Raw genomic sequence first — 6184 nt, forward strand, 5'->3', positions numbered from 1 at the left:
GGTCTGCTGAAGCCCACACACAATCGGAATATCCGATGAAATGATTCCGTCTGACCTTTTCTGTCCGGAAAATCCGGTCATGTGTAATGCCGTGCTGCATTACAGTACCTGTCCTGGAATCCAGCGGTATCTTCACCCCGGCCTTTTTTCAATCGACTCTTGGGTGCTGCCGCCGCCATTCCTTGTAAGCGAAACTGGCAGTGAAGCCGGCTCCCTACTGCGCATGCGCAAAGTGCACTGTGCTTTGTAAATGGCCTGGCGGCGGGCAAAGGAGGAGGGGAGCCGAAGTTCCTGATGACTTCACCGCAGTAAAGTCACCTGGAAGTGGGGTTGGGTACCTGTCAAAACCAAATACTTTTGGCTGCTCTGCACAACTCCTATTTGTATTGCACAACTGCTGGCTGCACTTTCACAAAAAAGTCCCACAGGATCTCTGAGCTGTCTGTACTCCTCCCATAGTCTCAAAGCACCACACTGTCACTTGTGCAGCACTGGGGTCTTGTACTCATGGTTGCCTTCTTCTGATATCCACCAGGCTCTTCCTAGTAAGGCAAATGTAGACCGCCTCTGGACACCTTGGGCAATGCCCGAGTGGCCCAATGGTCAGTCCGCCCCTGCACATGTCCCAACTTTCTGAGATGGGAATGAGGGACAACCATTAGCAAAAGTATGTAGGCATTGGGCACCCCCCCCTACCACCCCCCCCCCCCCCCCCCACCCTTAACGGAGAATTGTACAAAACAGAAAGATTGGTTAAACCCACAAGTTTTTTTTTTTTTACCACTATGATTCCTTTATATTGGCTTTGGAATTTACAAATGCAGCAATTTAGAAATAAGATGAAAGGTTTAGCCCTGGGAAACACTTTTTGATAGATAAAAAGTGCATTTTATGTACAACTATATGGATCAGACCAAAATGAGGGACAAAATGAGGAGGAAAGAGGGACAGAGTTAAACCTACCCCCAAACAGGTGCCCGCAGATCCCGGACGGCAACAGATTTGTGTATGACTATCTCTGCTATTTGGGGAGCCACAGCCTGGTCTGAATAATGTGTCCAGGTGGACTGAAATCCGGACACATGAGTCAAAACCCGAACTGTCTGGGTAAATCCTGGACAGGTGGCAACCCTAGGTCTCCTGCAAATCTGGACCCGTAAACTGCTGCCCCTGCTGCTCGGGCCTAAGACCATTTAGGGGCTATTTAGGACTATTTATGGGCTCTTCTACCACCTTCTGGGTACACCTCCCCATGGATTGGCTGGAGTCCCATAAATATTCAGGCTGCAGGCTCTGCCCTTCCTCCTACTATGTTCTAGAAATCTCTAGAAGACAGGGAGAAGTAACAGAGCAGCAGTCTGTGAAGCACTGAGCAGCCTTAAGCCATACATCCCTGCTCCTCTGATTACAATGGAGCTAAACTAAATTTGGCCTAGCAGCCTACTCAACTAGGAGGGTACTACAGTCAGACAAGTGATTTTTATAATTTCTCGTCTGGACATTGAAACAAAATTCTACTGAAGGACATGACTGTGGGGGCCTGCTGGTATCCGGGACTACATGTCCCATTACCCTCTAGTTGTTAGCTTTCCAGCCATTGGCCCTGAATGTAGCCAATAGTAGTGGGCATTGCTAGTTGAATGAGAGCTGCTCGGCTTAAGGAGGAGAAGGATGGGTGGAAATCTGCCTGTGCCACTCTCTTCACAGAGCCTGTCAGTTTGTATGCCAGTGCCCTATGTGTCTGTGGCAGGAGCTGCTAGTGGAATGTGCAAGGGGGGGTTTGCATCAGGGGGAGTGCACAGTATATTGTCGCCACTGGTGAGAGATGATGTCAGCTCTCTGCTCGCTCACCTGCGATGGCCTGCCCGCTAAGTCACTATTTTCTGGGGGGAGCAATTACCTCATTGCCCCCCCTGGATCCGCCCCTGACTCCTCGTACATTACCACAAACAATTTACTAAAACTCCACAGCCAATGGGATACACACAAACATATAAAAACAGAGGGCATGTAACATAGATGCTTCACCATGGACGATAAGTCTCATTGTTAAAACATCTGGTCAGAACTGACGCATTTCGGGAGACTCACTCTCTTGCTCAGAAAGAACAATGTTGGTAATGCACGAAGAGCTTGCGTCCTGTTGTGTTGGTCTTTTGCAGTTTACTGAGGATTTGTGGAGGGTTGCATCTGAGGAAACATTACGCACCTAAGCGTCCTTGGGAGCATCTTGTATTAAGTGTTGGAGTGTTTTTGTGGATCTGTTAACTGCCCTGCTGACCCCTGTATAGAACCCTGCTGACCCCTATTCTCTGCCCTGCCAGCAGTGACCACTGTCCTCTGCCCTGCTGACCCCTGTCCATTGTCCTGTCAACCCCTGCCTTCCCCTACTGACTCCTTGCCTTCTGCCTTACTGACCCCTGTCCACTGCCCTGCTGACCCCTGTCCACTGCCCTGCCAGCAGTGACCCCTGTTCTCCGCCTTTCTGACCCCTGCCCTTGCCCTATTGACTTCTTGCCTTTCACATTACTGACCCCTGTTCTCCACCCTGCTGACCCCTATCCACTGCCCTTCTGACCCCTGTCCACTGCCCTGCCAACCGCTGCCCCTTGCCCTACTGACTCCTTGCCTTCCTCCCTACTAACCCCTGTCCTCCATCCTGCTGACCCCTGTATGCTGCCCTGCTGACCCCTGTCTTCTTCCCTACCGACTCCTTGCCTTCCTCCCTACTAATCCCTGTCCTCCACCCTGCTGATCCCTGTCCACTGCCTTGCTGACCCCTTTCCTCTGCTCTGCTGACCCCTGTCCTCTGCTCTGCCAACCCCCGCCCCTTGCCCTACTGACTTCTTGCCTTCCTACCTACTGACCCCTGTCCTCCACCCTGCTGACCTCTGTCCACTACCCTGCTGACCCTTGTCTACAGCCCTGCTGACCCCTGCCCTGACTCCTTGCCTTCCTCCCTACTAACCCCTATCCTCCACCATGCTGGTGTCCTCCACCCTCACAGTCTCTGGTCATCTCCTGTAGTCGAACTCGCAGTTTTTGGTCATCTCCTGTAGTCGCATTCGCAGTCTCTGGTCATCTCCTGTAGTCGCATTCGCAGTCTCTGGTCATCTCCTGTAGTCGCATTCGCAGTCTCTGGTCATCTCCTGTAGTCGCATCCACAGTCTCTGGCCATCTCCTGTAGTCGCATCCACAGTCTCTGGCCATCTCCTGTAGTCGCATCTGCAGTCTCTGGTCAACTTCTGTAGTCGCATCCACAGTCTCTGGCCATCTCCTGTAGTCGCATCTGCAGTCTGGTCATCTTCTGTAGTCGCATCCACAGTCTCTGGCCATCTCCTGTAGTCGCATCTGCAGTCTGGTCATCTTCTGTAGTCGCATTCGCAGTCTCTGGTTATTTCCTGTAGTCGCATTCACAGTCTCTGGTCATCTCCTGTAGTCGCATCCACAGTCTCTGGTCATCTCCTGTAGTCGCATCCGCAGTCTCTGGTCAACTTCTGTAGTCGCATCTGTAATCTGGTCATCTACTGTAGTCGCATTTGCAGTCTCTGGTGATTTCCTGTAGTCGTATTCGCAGACTCTGGTCATCTTCTGTAGTCGTATCCGCAGTCTCTGGTCATCTCCTGTAGTCGCATTCGCAGTCTCTGGTCATCTCCTGTAGTCGCATTCGCAGTCTCTGGTCATCTCCTGTAGTCGCATCCACAGTTTCTGGCCATCTCCTGTAGTCGCATCTGCAATCTGGTCATCTTCTGTAGTCGCATTTGCAGTCTCTGGTGATTTCCTGTAGTCGCATTTGCAGTCTCTGGTCATCTTCTGTAGTCGTATCCGCGGTCTCTGGTCATCTCCTGTAGTCGCATTCGCAGTCTCTGGTCATCTCCTGTAGTCGCATCCACAGTCTTTGGCCATCTACTGTAGTCGCATCTGCAGTCTCTGGTCAACTTCTGTAGTCGCATCCACAGTCTCTGGTCATCTCCTGTAGTCGCATCTGCAGTCTGGTCATCTTCTGTAGTCGCATTCGCAGTCTCTGGTTATTTCCTGTAGTCGCATTCACTCTGGTCATCTCCTGTAATCGCATCCGCAGTCTCTGGTCATCTCCTGTAGTCACATCCGCAGTCTCTGGTCATCTCCTGTAGTCGCATCTGCAGTCTGGTCATCTTCTGTAGTCGCATTTGCAGTCTCTGGTGATTTCCTGTAGTCACATTCGCAGTCTCTGGTCATCTTCTGTAGTCGTATCCGCAGTCTCTAGTCATCTGCTGTAGTTGCATCTGCAGTCTGGTCATCTTCTGTAGTCGCATTTGCAGTCTCTGGTGATTTCCTGTAGTCGCATCCGCAGTCTCTGGTCATCTTCTGTAGTCATATCCACAGTCTCTGGTCATCTCCTGTAGTTGCATTCGCAGTCTCTGGTCATCTCCTGTAGTCGCATCCACAGTCTCTGGCCATCTCCTGTAGTCGCATCTGCAGTCTCTGGTCATCTCCTATAGTCGCATCCACAGTCTCTGGCCATCTCCTGTAGTCGCATCCACAGTCTCTGGCCATCTCCTGTAGTCGCATCTGCAGTCTCTGGTCATCTCCTGTAGTTGCATCCACAGTCTCTGGCCATCTCCTGTAGTCGCATCTGCAGTCTCTGGTCAACTTCTGTAGTCGCATCCACAGTCTCTGGCCATCTCCTGTAGTCGCATCTGCAGTCTGGTCATCTTCTGTAGTCGCATTTGCAGTCTCTGGTCATCTCCTGTAGTCGCATCCGCAGTTTCTGGTCATCTCCTGTAGTCGCATCTGCAGTCTGGTCATCTCCTGTAGTCGCATTTGCAGTCTCTGGTGATTTCCTGTAGTTGCATTCGCAGTCTCTGGCCATCTTCTGTAGTCGTATCTGCAGTCTCTGGTCATCTTCTGTAGTCGTATCCGCAGTCTCTGGCCATCTCCTGTAGTCGCATCTGCAGTCTGGTCCTCTTCTGTAGTCGCATTTGCAGTCTCTGGTCATCTCCTGTAGTCGCATCCGCAGTTTCTGGTCATCTCCTGTAGTCGCATCTGCAGTCTGGTCATCTCCTGTAGTCGCATTTGCAGTCTCTGGTGATTTCCTGTAGTCGCATTCGCAGTCTCTGGTCATCTTCTGTAGTCGTATTCGAAGTCTCTGGTCATCTCCTGTAGTCGCATTTGCAGTCTCTCGTCATCTCCTGTAGTCGCATCTGCAGTCTCTGGTCATCTCCTGTAGTCGCATCTGCAGTCTGGTCATCTTCTGTAGTCGCATTTGCAGTCTCTGGTGATTTCCTGTAGTCGCATTTGCAGTCTCTGGTCATCTCCTGTAGTCGCATTCGCAGTCTCTGGTCATCTCCTGTAGTCGCATCCGCAGTCTCTGGCCATCTCCTGTAGTCGCATCCGCAGTCTCTGGTTATTTCCTGTAGTCGCATCCGCAGTCTCTGGCCATCTCCTGTAGTCGCATCCGCAGTCTCTGGCCATCTCCTGTAGTCGCATCCGCAGTCTCTGGTCATCTCCTGCAGTCGCATTCGCAGTCTATTTTAATGTAGTACCTGCTGTTACACTGCACAAATCACTTTATTAAACTTTATATATAGATCTATGGCTATGCAAATTTATTGAATCCATATGGAGCACTATATTTGATTGGCTGCTAGCTTCTGCTTGGGCCTGGCACACACGCACATGATGAGTTTTAAGTCATCATCATTTGCGATCGTGCGTGTGTGCCAAGCAGAAGCAGCCAATCAAATATAGTGCTCAATATGGATTCAATAAATAGATTTTATAAATAACATGTAATAAAGTGATTTGTGCAACAAGCTCATTAGTCTACATTCAGTGGACTTTGCAGTATATGAACTTCCACTGCATGATGGACTGACCCATCTGGCACTATATATATATATATATATATATATATATAGTAAGAAATAATTTCTTTCTGTAACTGACTGACTCTTTTCTGGGCAGACAGACTAGAAGATCTGTTCTCCCCCCTGACATCCTTATCCAAAACTGACCCCCCCCCCCCCCCCGTCACTCTGTACAGTCAACGTGGAATAAACCAAACCGGATCCTTATTATTAATCACCTACAAGCAATATAACAGACCTGTATCCTCTCTTCTTCTTTAATTTAGTTAAAAACAGCCGGAATGTCGCACTGGAGGTACACCAGGGTTCTCCAATCCCCACTCTTCCTTTGGTGC

The sequence above is a fragment of the Lithobates pipiens genome, unplaced genomic scaffold (genome assembly GCF_037356315.1).
Source record: "Lithobates pipiens isolate NorthernLeopardFrog02 unplaced genomic scaffold, aLitPip1_a1.2 Scaffold_8, whole genome shotgun sequence".
Classification (NCBI taxonomy): Eukaryota; Metazoa; Chordata; class Amphibia; order Anura; family Ranidae; genus Lithobates; species Lithobates pipiens.